This window comes from Anser brachyrhynchus (genome assembly GCF_964034855.1).
Source record: "Anser brachyrhynchus genome assembly, chromosome: 3".
Taxonomy (NCBI): Eukaryota; Metazoa; Chordata; class Aves; order Anseriformes; family Anatidae; genus Anser; species Anser brachyrhynchus.
In genome coordinates, this window is record NC_137696.1 from 76,647,344 (window position 1) to 76,663,630 (window position 16,287).

Sequence of the window (16,287 nt, forward strand, 5' to 3'; positions counted from 1 at the left end):
AGCGTGACGATCCTACAGATTTGTCTTCTGGGAGGAAAAATAAATAAATAAATGGAATAGAAAGAAACGCTTTGTTACTGCATGCTGAGCCTAAATGTCCTCTTACTTATTCCTCCCACTGGACCTTGGAGGATTTCAAGGATTTCAGCTGGCAACAAGGAGAGAGCGGGAGCTAGAGCACGTTGGTGTTTTTCAAAGTGGATTTTTGTGTGCTTTGCTTATCTGTGTATTTCTATCCCATCTAATTGTTGTTTCGCAGACAGTTATTCCGAAAATCCCACTGTTTTCTCCATAATGCTTAATGCAGGTAAGAATGGTTGGGGTTTACTTGCACTACAGATGACATTAAGAAGGAGGATTCACTTCCCTATGTGCCTTTTGCACAAAGGTAAGGTCAGGATTAGCCTTTTGCACAAGGATAATACTAGCAGAGGAATCATGAGTGATTTGTACATGAAATTTCCAAGGATTGTTTTTATACTTCTAATGTCTTTCTCCTAGAAAGATGTAAATGCATTTCAGGACATACTTACGGGGCACAGGGTTCTCAGAAGGGTTCATATGTAATGCTAAACGATCAGCTGAATGGCAAGTTTCATTAGCTGTAATTTTAAGAAGGGAAAGTGGTGTGTTTTGGAATGCCAAGCAATCGGATTACAATTGTCTTTGGTGCTAATTTGGCTACTAAAGGATCAGAGCCCAATTCTGGTATCTGCAACTCGAGTACAATCCTGCTGTCAAATCTGTTTCCTGTCCAAACCCAGAGTTTAGCCTCATGGATGAAGAGCTGCTACTTTGGCCTCAGAACAGCTGAGCACCACCAGCTCTGCACTCCTCTGCCTTCTGTCTGTTGGTAAGGTTGTGCTCAGCCAGTGCGTCAATGTGGATGTCCTTCTTAAAGCCTCTTATGTTGGCTGTGCTCCAGTCTTCATTCTTCTACAGCATCTCTCGCTGCTTTTTCTGCCTGGTCGTGCAATTTACAGTCTAATCCAGGCCCATCATAATCGGTGCTCCTGGAGACCTGTCATGTAAGCTTCTGAAAAATTCCCTCCCAGCTAGGTATCTTACACATCCGTCATCGAAACACTTCAGCTTTGATATCTGTGAAAGTTTAATATTTTAAGCAACTGGTGTGCTATGAGTCGTACGTACCTACCGTATTAATGGATGCTGCCTCGGCGTTTCATTGTACCCTCCAGTCTGTCTCTATCCATCCGTCACCTCTCTGCGTGGTCATTTTAAGCTCCCTGGGACAGGAAGGGTCAGTTTGTCCGAATGCAGTAGTTTCGTGACGAGTGCTTGCAGGCACTCTGTATTACAGATAACGATCACTGGAATGCCCCATTTTTTACTGCAGGTCAATATGCAGTAGTAGTGTGAGAAGCAATTTTCACGTGCTGTTTGAACACAGAAAACATCGTATTGGTGCCAAATACTATCAGTTTGATCTGGCCAAACTTGGAACTTCAGCAAGCATCATTCCAGTAGCCAAAAAATTTCAGTGCTCTACCTGTAATGTTTTTTAACAGGTGGATACATCTTTTGCATTCCAGAGAACTTCATGTCCTTGTTTAAGACTTCAGAGAAATAAAGAAAAAAACCAGCTTCGGTTTATTTTGTTATTTTTATAGGAACAAAGAAAAATATTATTGCATGATGACTACAACGATTTTTTCATTGGCCAAAGAAATACTTACTAGAGCAATAATTGTTTGAGGTAGATTAAAACCACCAACAAGGTTATGAAAGATATGTGTGCGGTTATAGCTGAGCTGTTGAAATTGCAGTGTGAGTACCACAGCTGTATGTAACAGACATTCAAGATAATCCACGGAGATGTTTTTGAAAAATATAACCATTAGGATTTAAAGTCCGAAAGCAATGCCAACCTGCCTAATAATTTTTATATAATGTGCTTGTATTGGAATACTATAGGATAAGTTTCTCCAGCTTTGTACTGCTAAGTGTGTTGCATGGTCTGTAAGAGGCCATTTCTGTGATTAATACGTAGCATGTTCTTCAAAGTATCTTGAAGGGGGTAGAGAATTTGGGAGCGTGTAAACTATACAGGCGTGTTGCATACAGCAAACACACAGCTACAGGAAATATTCAGCAGTATGTTCCTTTAGCTAAAAGGTCTTCTAATGCTGTTTGGCAAGAAGCTATGTGAACCTCCAACTCTGTCCCAGTCTGTTTTCAGAATGGAATTTTGCTTTGTTAATACTAGCAGTGAAGGTTATTAAAAATACAATAAATTAGTAAAGGAGAATCCGCATTATTTTTTAAATACCATTTTTTAAAAGTGAGGAACAAAGAAAGCAGGTGTTTGTTTTTTTTTTTTTTTACCAATTCCTGGATGTACTGTGTAACCAGCAGTGGTGTGGTGACCAGCACGTTTTATGCACTCTCTTTCTCACAAGACTAATAAAGTGTCTTACATAATGAAAAACCCAACATGCAAAGCACTGAAGAAAGGAATTCTTCATAGCTATCCTCAGCAAATAAAGTTTTAATCATGGACCAGGTCCTGCTGAATGATGCGTGGCTTGGTAAGATAATTCCCTCCTTCCACTTGTAGGAATTTCTTGGGATGTTAGAAAGCAAAGGAGTGACAATATGGTGGCCTTTTGGTCATATAAGTTATAATGCTATCATCATACAAGTTATAATGCTATGAAGTTTAGGTGCCAGACGTTCTCCAGAACATGATGAACTGTTAAATACATTTGAAAATGTATTTTTAACATATACATTAAAAATACTTCCCACTGTTATCTGTGGAACGTGGCGCAGCCCAGCTCTGGCAAGGTGACATCTTGCTCTGAATGCTTGGCCTGGCCAGGGGCACGGCTGTCAGTTCGGAGCCTTGTAGACAATTTACACAAGTGGACACCGACCTTTAACCTGTGCACTTAGGTCTCGCAGGTCTGTGGAAGAGCAATTGATTTTTAAAGAAATCCTACTTCCTTGGCTGAAAAGTGAACCAGAGAACTACGAAATAAAAGGCTTAAAGCCTTACCAGAAGTCTCCTATAGCTCTGTTTGATAGATAGTGCTAGGAGATGTCTGTAGATCGTCAGATCGTGTTATTAGTGCTAGACTGTACAGCACAAAAACATCTGGTTTTGGTCTTGCCTTTATCTAATATGATGTAGAACAAGTCATTTGTGAAATTGTGATTTTCTGTTTTCAACCTATTTGAATTGTATGAGTCATTCTTGCAGTGGTACACAAGAAAGGACAGTTTCCAATACTTTGGTTTTGGCACTGAAACTCTGAATATTAACAAAGAGAAACTAAAAGAGATCAGGGCTTCTCCCTTGCTGGTGCCCTCTCTTGTTACAGCAGAGATCCAAGCAGGCAGTGTTATATTATGGCATTGTGTAATAACTGCAGTTCTTTGAAATCTTTTGAGTTTTAAAGAGCATCGTCTATCTCAAGTATAGGATCACAACTGTAGAAGCTGTACGTAGGTAAGTTGACATAAATGAGTCACCTTTACTAAGTTCTCTGCACACAGCAAGCAAACCGACTCAATCATTCATGTCAAAAAGCTTATGGACTTTGGTCTTACCAGCCCATAAATGCATGAATATTTGCATAGTTTATGGTTTCAAAATACTCCCCCTGGTAATAATAGAGCCTTTGTTTAAGAGCTTTTCTTATTATTGTTGAGTGTTTTCTGTAGCTTGCAGTATCCCACAAGCACAGAAAACAAATCCCTACCCATGTAACGAAACAATGGAGACATCTACTAACACGCCCTGGTGGGTACGTCCCAGCGGGGATTTACAAGAAGAGTTTCTTCTACGTAGTGCTGTTGCCGGGTGAAAGCTGGAAGTCCCCTGTGACTTTGAGACAGTCAGGTCCAGCCAGCAGGGATGAAGTAACTTCTGTTATCATCCAGAGTGATACTGGAGCTGCTTAAGTGTATTTGAGTCATCTGAGATCCTGACGTGTATCATGTTTGCATACTGGCCGCATGCTTTCATCTCTGAGAACTCGGCCTTGCATGATAACGTTTACATATATTCGGTCTGTGGAGAAAGGCTCGACTAGGATTTGCTAATGTAAATCTTATAAAACAGTTGTCAGTGGGCTGCGTGTGCTGGAAGATGTAAGAAATGACCCGCCAGCTAGATCAGAAGCAGGCATATTCTTCCCCCCTAATGTGCCAAACTCATATATCAGTCGCAGTGCGTCATGCTTTTATTAATACACAGTGGTTGTGCTATTCCAAGACTGTGTTATCGCTGCAACTTCTCATATGTCAGAGCTGAGGTAATCCATTTGTATTCTACCTAGCTCCTTCATGATGTTTTGCATGGTACTGTGGGGACAGCAGCAATTCACTGGTCTATGGCTTTGTGTAGCCTACAGACTACCTTGAAAATCAAATCCAAAGAGCACCACAGCGGTATTCAGTTTTGCCCTTGTATGCCCTGAGCTTCTGGTGCATGGGATGTGACATGAATGTGGAGAGGACAGGGCAAGAGAGTGGGAAGGGTCCCTACTTCTGTGGGATCGGGGATGGTCTCTGGGTATGCCATGTGTGGATGTCAAAGCAAAAGACACTTGTGCTTTTGGATTTCAGGCTCTTGCCAGACAGGCGAACTTCAGCAGTATGCTTATTTAAGTTATTAGGAAATGTCCTAAGTTTATTTAGGCCGATGTGGCTAATAAAGCCATGTTGACTGTGATAGTCTTCTCTTGAGTTAAAAAAAAAGAGACCAAATTTCCTATGTCACGTTCCTTTCATGCACATATCCGAATATGGAGTTAAGGAATAGTCTGCTCCCCAAAAATGCAGTGACAAAACAGGATACCCTGCGTAGCCAAAAGAGCTATGCACACTAAATATAACCGTGCTGAGCATTCATCAAGCGGGTTTCAGGTTTACACGACGCACGGCAGCTTCGGATGCTCCAGGCCAGATGTCCCCCACCACGTAACGTGAGCGCTTCCTGCAGCGGGGTGCCGACCAGCGCTGTAGCTGCTGCTGGGTAACTCAGTTACCTGACCGAGACCCGGGTGTCCTGAGCCCAAACCATCTTGTCTGCAAGAGTCCTGTGGGCTGCAGTGTTTGCAAAGTATTGAGTGAGTTGGTCCTCCAAGAATGGCTGGAAAGCGGTGTGGGTGGCACAGAGGTCCTCTTTGGGGTTGCTGCTCCAGCCACGAATGCAACGCGCTGTCATGGGGCAGCTCCAACTGTGAGGCCCACGTGTGGAGATGGAAAGGGAGATGATTATCCAATCCCCGGGAGCAACGGGCCCACCTTATGCAACCTGTCAACACGCGTTGCGCTGAGTGGGAGTCGCAGGAAAGGTGCCAGAAGTACCTGAGGTGAGCCGGGAGGGGCTGGTGCTGCTGCTGCTGTGCTGCTGCTGCTGGGGCGGGAGAGGCTCTGGTGTTCAGGTCTGTTTTCTTGGACGCTTTGCAAACTCTGACTCTTCAGGCAAACTCTCTGAACTCTCCAAAGTCCGATCGTTAATCTCGCCTTTGCCAAGGAGAGAACAAGCAGCTGAAAATGTGAAAAGGATTGGGGCCAGTAGCGATGCGCCAGCTGATGTTGCTAGGAAGGTCCAACAAGTCCCATGCTTGGGTGACAGTAGGACTTTAGGAAGATTTTTTTGAAGCATGTCCTTCTGTTTCTTTGCAGCGTCCCAGATCCAGACCTCATTTTGCTGTGTTTGTCTCACTGAAGACTCATGCTGGAACTGGGAGTTCATTGGGTTTGGAAGGATTTGGGAAAAGCCTCAGCCTCTCTCATCTTCTCCTTCCAGCTCTGCTCACCTGCTAGGGCTGCTGTAAGCTTTGGCTCCTGGATGCAGTGTTTGGCCAAATGCCTCACTTCATACTGTGGCTCAACTTCACCCAGGCCTGTTGGTATAATCCTACTCAAGCCCTTTCTTTTCCTGACCCCCTGCAGCCTGCATTCTTGGATACAATTTTGCAGGCAATGGTAGATGCACCAAACCAGAGTATATTCAGAGAGCCCTTGGGTGTTTTGTTTCACTTTGCTTTTGCTGCCAGAAGGGTTGTCCTGTCACCAGTGCTGTCTGGGTCCTGGTGGTCTCAGGGAGCTGGCTGACAACTCTGGTGTTTGTTTGTCAGGGTGTCTAAGGGTATGGTGCATTTTAATGCATGCCCTGAGCTCTCTTGGTGTTCTTGTCTTCAAGTTTTCTTGCATATTATACCATCAGCAGATGGAAGCATTGTGTGCTGCAGGCATCATCTGCCATGAGATGGGTCTGCTGCTCAGAAGACACGAGTCTAACTGAGGAATTGCATCTCTGTGACCTGCAAGTCGAGCAGAAAGAGCTGAGAGAAATGTGAGTTCCATGGTTGCAACAGGCAGAAGAAAGCCTGCAAAGGTGCAGGGCTCTGATCAGCCCTGATTTCACAGCGGGAGGTTTGTACAAGCCCTCAGTCAGAGGCCCAGTCCTGCCGCTGACAGAGGGGAGGCCACAGGGTGGTGAAGCAAGGTCTCCGGGCTGCAGGGTGACCTGAGGCCTCTGATGGTGAGGAGGGGCATGGCCACCTCTCATGCTCCATGTGGAGGGGCCCTCAGCACCCCACCAGCCCCAGCTTCATCACCTTGGCCTCTTCCCTCTGCAAACCTGCCTGCCTGACCCAGAGCTTTGGGAAGGACAAACACCCGAAGACCTGCACCGACTCTGATGACCTTCCCACTCCACGAGAAGATAGCCGGGCCTTTCCAAGAAGCCCTTGGGACAAGGCTTTTGGCTTCGCTTTGCAGGTGCTGACGGGAAAAGCATGGGGAGGACACGAACCAGCCCTGCCAGAGCCCACTGGGATGGCTGACGGCCTGCGAGGGGCGGGGGCGGGCGCCAGGAGGTGCTCCTGTGTATTTCGTTTACGATCTGCTGATTTGCATCTGGCTGGGGTTCGAGCACGCATGATTCACGCTCGCACGGGCAGGTGGGAGCGGCCCCATTACTTTCCTTTGAATCACTCCGCGTTGTCACCAGAGCACGCTTCAGCAGCCACGTGTGCGCGCGAGGCCCAGCGGGCCCGGTGGGAGCGGTCTGGACCAACCTTGCCTAGGCTTGAAGAGTGAGCAAGCGCCATGCTGCGGGAGTTTCTCCTGGCTTCTGGTCTTTGCGTGAGGTCCTCTCGTCAGCATCCCCACTTTGAGTCCTCTCCCGGGCTCTTGGAGCATCAGCATGCTCGTTCTCCCTGCTGTGTGGTTGCTGGACCTCAGAGGTGGTGGGGTCATCACGGACCCGTGGTTCCCACCCCCTGTCCGGAGACATGTGGGCTATCCATGCCTTTCCTGTTGTATTGCAAAGCGTGCAGGGATGAGTCAGTTCCGACCTGTTTGATACAGACATACGAGCTACCTGCGCTGCCTCGTGGCAGCTGGCGAGAGCACCTGCAAGCTGAAGCACGGGGAGAGCAGCGAAGCGCTGCTGCCCACCAGCCCCCCGAAATGGCGGCGGAGCAAGCACCAGGACATCCTCCTGCAGAGCTGGGGAGAGCCGGGGCTTTGCTGCCCTGCCAGCACGGGGTGTCTCTTTAGGAAGCTAGCGCTGCTTATCAGTTAGGGGTTTTGTCTTGTGGGTTTCCCTCTTGATAGAGAACTCCATGCAGATGTTGAAATTCACGTTTCTTGACAGGAGTTTGGCTAAGGGCTCTCTATCACATAAACCACAAGCAGCTTTAGCACGGGTCAGAGCCAATTGCTTTCCCAGAGCCTTTTGGAGAGCAGGCTTGTACTGGCTTCACTGGCTGGCTTCAGAGCAAAGCTGCTGCAGTCTGATTTGGCTTTTGCAAACAGCTTCTTGAGGTTTGAAAGCAAAATATACAACAAAATATATGCCCCAGCAGTTGCCCATTTTTATTTTATTTTATTTTATTTTATTTTATTTTATTTTATTTTATTTTATTTTATTTTATTTTATTTTTATTTATTTTATTTTTATTTATTTTTATTTATTTTTATTTATTTTTATTTATTTTTATTTTTTTTTTATTTTTGGTTGGCAAGCCTCCACAGGCCTGTGATGGGGTTTGTAAATGTGGTTTTTGTTTGCCTGCATTCTGGCCAAAAAGCAGTACTCAGGACCCAGGTGAGTTGGTACGAGGACCCCAAATCTGGAGTGCAGCATCGGCCTGTTTCTTGGTGCTGGCCCTGCATCTCTGCTGCCAGGCCCCTTTTACTCCAGAGACTAAACAAGAATTTGCTGTTGATGTTTGATCAGAGTGGATAACCTCATGTGGGGTCAGAGATCACATCTCTAACCAGCTGGTACCTGGCCTGCTCTTTCTTCCTTTTAAATCTCGAAGTGAAGGTGCTTTGCTGGGCTGACTGAGTGTGGCTCCCTTCTTTTGCTGCTGGCATTCAAACCAAACGCCTCCGTGCACGCTCAGCTGAGCACTGGCTCCTCACCCAGCTCCTCACAGTGCTGCCAGCTCCCACCAAACCTCACTGCACCCATCCTCACCTCCAGGTGGTCAGCTGCGTGTGGTGCCTGGCACCGGCCTGCAGGGGAAGGGGCAGGAGAGCTGGAAGGAGACCATTTTGCCGTCTGGATGGGGCTGAGGAGCTCAGAAGCCAAGCCCGGTGAGCAGGACCTCTGCCAGGGGTTGCCTGCCATCTGCTGGCAAATCCCACGGGATGGCTGGAGCTTGGGAGGGAGCTGCAAAAGGAGAGCCCGCGCCTGCCCCTCCTGCTGTGGCAGCTGCTTGGAGCATCCCGATGGTGGCAGAGGACACTGGGCGGTCCCCAGGCAGCAAGCGGGGGCTTCAGCAGAAGGCCAGACCCAGACCTTGGTCCTGTTGTTGGCTCGTCCCTGCTTCTCTTTGCCTGGGACTTCGTCCCACTCTGTGAAAAGCTGGGCTGCGCTGAACCATTCAGCATTGCCCACTGTGGTTGTGGGTTTGGTTTTTTTATTTCTCTGCTCCCTTCCTTTTTTTCCCACCAGGACTGAATTAGGATGGGTTTTGTGGCTGGACAGTCTGGAGTAGTGCCGGACCCTGCTTGAGAGCAGCGCCAGTGGTGCAGAACAGCTTTTGGTGAGATTTTTGGAGAAATTTGTGGGATTCCAGTGCATCTGTCCAGGCAAAACCAGCCAGCATGTCTGCTGTACGCTTTGAACCACTTCTGAATTGAAGCCACATGTGGGAAGCTCAGAAACGCCACCAGGAGCAGTTCTGGTACCAGGGGACAAGCGGCCCTGGGTTCCACATCTGGCTGTGGTGGCGGTGGTTTCTTTAGCTCCAAAAATTGCAGGAGCAAGCACTTGGTGTGCTTTTTACTACATCTTAACCTTGATTTTTTTTATGTACAAATTGTCACAGTCCATTTGACTCTCTTGCATTGCTCGGTTATGCCTCTCTTGTAATAATGCACTGCCTCTCCTGTAATAATACACCGCAGACAAACACGACTGCCCCAGCCTGGGAGGGCATGAGTACCTGACACGGGGTGCCCCACTGCGATCTCTTTGTAGCAGCATCTGCAGACAGATGCAGTATTTATATGTGGGATGGGTGCAGGTGCTGTAAAAAGAAGGAAGGTGCTGTTTAACGAGATGTCCTGTGCTATCTGTGTGTGAGAAGATTGCTATAATGCTGTACAACTTTGACCATCTTTCTCTCCAAGATAGTTTCTGGCTGCGTTTCTCTGTTCCCCATGATTCAGAGCTGTTGAAATAGTTTTAAACATTGGGGATCTTGCACAATGTAAGAAAACGCTGCCATTCTTGCTTAATGGCAGAAGGAAAGTAATGGCAGGTTATTACAAAAAAATACCTGCAGGGAGAGATGCTGGTTTCATTTCCTTGCTTGTTTAAGCTGAACTGCTGTCTTTGTGTTTGTTGGTGCCGAATGATTTTGGTCCCTCTGCTGTATGGCTGAGTGCTGCTTTATATACCTTAAAGATGCTGCCTGAAGCAATGCCTCTGCTTCACCAAGTGCTGAAAATCGAGGAGCTAAGAGAATCCAGGCGCCAGTGAGAGGCGAAGGTGATGTGCGGATGATGCTCAGGATGTCAACACCTCGCGTGCAGCTCTCCAGGGAAGCTCAGTGTGCGTGGGGAAGGGGCAGCAGCTCCTCTCAGCTCTGCTGCTGCACGTTTGCAGAGCTGCAGCCTTTGCTCTGCTTGACCTGCGCTCTCTGGGGTGGCGGTTCAAGGACGGCTCACCCCGGTGAGATGCTCTCTTTGTGGGAGTTGGCGGCAGGCCTCTGCAGCGCTGCCCGAGCCCCTGCAAGCCTCCCCACCTGCTGCACGGCCGCCTCCTTACCCGCACGGAGGATCACAGCGTGTCGCTGGCTGCCGGCCCGGGATGGCTGCCCAAAGCCGCCCGCTCCCCGAGTGGGGAACCCGACACCGGGGCCCTCTGACGGGGCACAGAAACGCGCTGTGCCCTGATATAACTTTTTATGGGCAGCCACGCCACGCTTTGTGGAGGAAAATTGCGCCCTCGTCCATGTATCCCGCGGCTGCCAATCCATCACGGCACGCTGAAGACACGATGGCATCTTCAAAACGTGTCATACCAAGCAAAGTGTTTTTCTCCTGGTGTGGCAGTAATCCCAATTAGGGCTGTAATGCACGAATGTGTGAGATACGTGGCTCCTCGAACAGGGGTTGTTTATGCAAGCATTTTGGTGCCGTGCCTGCAGGGAGCACAGCCCTGACAGCGAAACAGCATCTGCAAGCAAATGAGCAGAGAGGCAGCAGCAAGGCCTCATCTGAGAGGGAAATTAGCATTTTAATATTCTGCGCGGGGCTTTGCTGGGTGGCCAGGGCTCGTAGGCGCCGTGTAATAACGACACTGATAATTAATAATAATTCCGATGCTGAAGCGGCACGGTGAGTGCCTAGTGGTGGGCTCTCAGGTGAAAGGGGCTCGGTGGGACTGGGCAGGCAGAGGGGCCAGGGCCAGACCCCTAGCCAGGAAAGGGCTGGGGCCAAGGTAATTAACTAATGATGGGCACAGCAGGCACTGCTTCAGCCCAAGGCTGCAATTTCTCCTCAGGCATTTCCCCGTAACCTGCCTCCAGTGCGATTTTTCTGTCAAACATATCTGTTGCTCTCACTCTTTTTTTTTTTTTAATTTTAATGGTGGCGCTTGCTGTTCTCACAAGAGCCATTTGCCAGCTGCTGCAGCGAGCTCTTCCCCATGCACCGAAGCAAAGCTAAAGCAGGGCTTCGTGTCTCAGCAGGTGAGCATCGCCGCGGCGCGGCCTGACCAGCACAGCCCCACCTCACTGCTCTGGGCAGCAGCTCCCAGGGACTGAATTTTGCTTTACCTCCTATTTTTATACCTGTAGTTTGGAGGTCTCTCTCTGAGGTCTGCCTGGCCGGATTTCTGTCTCTTTTATGGTATCCTAAAATTATTGGCCAATGCTCATTCTCTTCGTTTGGTAAAATGTTAAAAGCCTCTTGCTAAATCCAGGTGGTTCCTCTCTAATTTGGGTTTCTGTCCTCTTCAAACCCTAGAGAGAGAGAGAGAGACAGATTTTGAGTCCAAATTAGTTGTCTGGAAATCGTACTCTGAGATAAAACCTTGCTGCTAGCCGCTGCAAGTGGTGCAGGAGGTAAGGCTGGCAGCACGCCGACAGCTGCCTTCTCCCTTTCGGGAGGTTTCCCCGAGGCTGCTTTGCTCACGGACACTCACTCAGTGGGTGACCTGCAGCCTTTGGGTGAGAGGGAGAGCTGGTACAGGCTCACACCTGTGCTGTCTTAATGCCCACAGCGTGACCTCTTCAGTTTTAGCAGTAGCACTTCGCTGGAAACCAGCTCTGAGGATCCCACCGAGAGGGTGAGGCCTATGGAGCAGATTGCCTCAGGACGTGGTAAGCCCAGGATCCACAGAGCTTCTGGGAGGGAACGATCAGGCCTGGAACTGGAGCAACAGCAGGGGAGAGATCTCCTGTGGTCCACGTTTTCCCAGTCACCACTAGCCTACCTGCAAGGCCATGGGGTTTAGGGCCAGGCAGGCTTTCAAGGGAATGCGATCACCAAAAGTACCTCCGGGATCTTGTTTCTTTGCAGATGGAGACGGATGTTGTTTGCATTCTCAGCAAAAAAATACATTTGCTTGATCTCTCTGGTCTCCAGACTGCACCGTGCCCATGAAGAGCGAGGCCTTCAGGCCCTCTCACATGTGCTCATTTTAACACACCAGGAAGCAAGGATGTAGTCGAAGTTGCAGTTTTTGCACCTCTGGGAAAGTAGCTGGGATTCCCATATGAGATCAGGGATATTAGCAAGGCTCTATGAAATCAGTGTCTGCACAAGCAGGAGGTTGCCTGGAGACTGACTGACTTACTCTGGGGTTTATATGCTCTTTTCATTTTTCAGTCTTTCCTCAGACAGGCTGTAATGCTGCCCCCCTGCCTCTCCGATGTACGCTTGCATCTTGGATGCAGATAAAGCATCACCATCTACTGGCGGCCAAAAGGATAACGGTAAAATAACGCAGCGAGTAATGAAATGAGGGAATAGGCCGTGCTTTGGCCAGGTACCTGTGTGAGACGTTGCAGGGAGGGAGGGAAGGAGCTCAGAGCTCTGCTTTGCACCTCCTCGCCCTGCGGCTTTTGGTCTCGTGTGCAGGACAGGGTGATGTTCCTGGCCCAGGGGCCGCGTGCCGTACTGGGCGAGGCTGCAATGGGCTGGGGCAGTGGTGGCTTGGTGCCTGGAAATGGGACACGGCGAAGGCTGTGCCCTGCCCCAGAAAGCAGCCGGGCTGTCCCCGCAGGGGCTGGGCACAGGTCTCCAGCCAGCTGGGACGCTTCCCGGCCGTCACAGCCAGGTGCCAAGTGCAGGAAAGATACGGTTTCTGCAACGCCCTTTGCAGCAAAGTGACCAGTGGACCCAGTGCGGCGTGTGTGAAGATAGGGGGATGTTATTTGCTGCCCTGACTCATGCCTGTTGATGGGTTGCTGCAATCGGGTGGAGATGTGACAAGCCACGGTGACCAGGAGGGAGTTGGGAGTCATCTTCTGATGGCAGGGGGGATGCTCCACAGCCCACGACTTTGCTGCTGTACTTGCTAGAGGAGTGGGGCCGAGCGTGGCCACGGTTTGCCTGCACTCTCCAGAAGCCCCCCAGTGGGAGGTCTGGGGTCCCACAGCCATGCACAGACCTCAGGGCAGGGGTGAGCATGGCTGGGGACAGTGATGGAGGGAATCTCCTTCCAACAGCAGCTCTTGTCCCTCTTCCCCACAGTGTTTTGCCCGCAAATAAAACCTTGCCTTTGGTTTACGTGTGGAGCGTGTGGAGGTGGCAGCCACCCTGGAGGTTACAGTATGGGCTCAGTTTTTATTGCCCCCACAGGCGTTTCCCCTACTTGCTGGCTGGATTTCGAAGCTTGTGCTGATCTTCACGTCACTGCTGCAAGGCTGCCACCAGCAGCCAGGTTTCAGCGTGGGCAGGCACGCTGTGCCTACGTTGGTGCCAGGTGTCAGTAAAGGTGCACAGGAGGCGTGCTGCTTCTTCCCAAGTTTCCTGGACCCGTTGTGCTGCACACTTTTAAGAGGAATTGCTGGGAACTCAAGCACCCAGCAGACAGGTCACATTGCCTCCTAGGATAGACACCACCAGGCTCTACCAAATCTTGACTTTGCTTCTGATTGCCACTTGAAAGGGTCTGCTGCTATCTCCTAACACTCTTCCAAGAGGCTGCAGCTGGGGCTGCAACCACAGAGGGGAGAGGAACAAAAAGCCACCCCGCCGTTAGGTTGTTGTATGCTTTTTCTTACTGAAGGCATTACAGCCATCACCTCCCTCTGTTTGCAAAAGCACATCAGAAAGCCAAGAGAAATACCGCTTGGTTTCAAGAAAATACTGCTCAGGATGAACCTTCCTGTCCATACATCAGTGCTGTCTCCCTTTCTCCTTTACGCTGTCTGGGGCATTTGCAGCATGCTGCAGCAGTAACAGCCTGCTGCCCTGGCCCGAGCAGTTGCTGTCCCTTGTGCCAGGCGGCTGGAGGAGCAATTGCTGAGCCAGGAGGAAGCAGGCAGTGCTGGGGGCTCCCCTGATGTTGTCACAGCACAGTTAAATATTTTGGGTTTCAGTGGGCCACGCAACCCCGGTATATCAACTTGGGGGAAGGCAGCGAGTCTCCCAGCCTGGAACTCACGGGCTCCCCAGTTCACCCACCCTTCTCTTGTGAGTAACACACGACACGAGGAGGAGAGGGTGTTAAATTTGCAAAAAAAAACTAAAAAAATCCTTCTTTAACTTTAAAAGGCGACCTTTGCAAATCGCTCAACCTGTGCCTTATGATATGGCACTGAACTACATGACTGTGCTATACGATCAATTCCCAGGGCAAATGTTTGAAGGTGTAGGAGCAAGAGCGCGGGGACAGCTTTAAATCTGGTTTCTCATAGTTTCCTGGCTCTCAGTTTTGCCAGAAAAACAAAATGTCCCTCTTTAATTTGCTGGTTTTGCACGCCTGTCTATGCACCACCACAAAAGCGGTGCGGCTTGTGGAACAGAGCCAGCAAGGAGGACAACAGCCCGGATGCGAAGCAGCCGTCATTTTGGGATAGTGGAGAAGCACGTGTGGGGACGTGGGGCCGCCCCCAGGCTGGGAAGTGCAGCAAAGCTTTTCCTACCCCACAGCAAGGGCAGCTGCAGCAGCCTTCTGCCTCTCCCAGGAGCAGAGGGGGACAGAGGCGTGTTTCACCAGGTCACTGCTGCTACAACCATTAAGGTTTTTGTTGTTCTCATTCTCCGATTATTTTGCTTTGACTGATCTTCATTGGAGCCAAATGAAGATGATGAGAACTGCAAATAGGTAATGCCTGATCTCAAGGCTAGAGCTACATTTCTTTACTGTTTTTTCCCCCTGTACCACTGTGAGATATGAGGGAGACTTAGTTACAGCTTTGTGTTCCTTACACGTTGAAAAACTCCTTCAGTATCCCAGGGACTGCACTGGCAATGCTTGTCCACGTCCATGGATCATTCACTTGGTTATTTTTTCCAGTACAAGTGCTTTTTTTGCAGTTCACTTTCACTGTCCCTTTAAAGGAAAAACAAAAATAGCAGTCTTTCAAGGGTATCAACAAATCAGGCATTATTTTGAGAATTTGGGTTATCCTAGGCTTCTCTGAAGAGCTCTACAACATAAACTTTTAAGAAAGGCATTGTGAAAATACACAACAACTGAAAAAAAACCATGTTTTTAATATGAAAATTTGCGCCTCAGCCATCTTTCACTGTTTTGTTGGCAACCGCTGATGTTGGATCAGAGGGAAAATATGTTCCGAAATATATTTTGCAGTGACTATTTTGGATTCAGTTGCCCATTTGATTGTGCCAAGCAGATCAACATTCAGAACACCTTATTAATAAAACTTTCTTCACTCCTTTGCAGAAGAATAATACAAGACCATAAATATACGGAGAGACACTTTAAAAAATACCCATGCCCCCAACTCATGCACCCTGCAAGCACAGGTATTTGGATGGTATGCAGGGATGGTACATAACAGTTGGAAACAAAATATAACAGCATTGTGATTCTTGTAGTGAAGAAGAAACTAAATATGTAACACAGGAACAGGGTCATTTTGTCACTTCTATATAACATGGAAATGACCAGCTGGGACTTTACTGTGTTTTTAAAAATCCCCATCTTTGAGGAGGCCAGCTAAGGAGAGCTGTAGTCTAGAAATTATTTTGACACCACATTTTTCACATACATGCTTATGTGGGAAGTGCCAGCCATGCCCTGCTCTTTTTCTAGAGGGAGGAGCTGATCAGTGCTTCCACGCTGGGCATGACCACTTGGTTAAGATTTACTTTGAAAATGGTCCATGGCTTTTAGCTAGAGCTTCTCATAGTTCAATAGTTATGCAACCTTGAAGCACTACCATTTGCCTTGCAGGATTTTTTATTCTTAATTTTAGCTTTGTCTCCTCCTTCTCCTTCTTCTCCTTCTCCTTCTCCTTCTCCTTCTCCTTCTCCTTCTCCTTCTCCTTCTCCTTCTCCTTCTCCTTCTCCTTCTCCTTCTCCTTCTCCTTCTCCTTCTCCTTCTCCTTCTCCTTCTCCTTCTCCTTCTCCTTCTCCTTCTCCTTCTCCTTCTCCTTCTCCTTCTCCTTCTCCTTCTCCTTCTCCTTCTCCTTCTCCTTCTCCTTCTCCTTCTCCTTCTCCTTCTCCTTCTCCTTCTCCTTCTCCTCCTTCTCCTTCTCCTCCTTCTCCTTCTCCTTCTCCTTCTCCTTCTCCTTCTCCTTCTCCTTCTCCTTCTCCTTCTCCTTCTCCTTCTCCTTCTCCTTCTCCTTCTCTTCTCCTTCTCCTCAT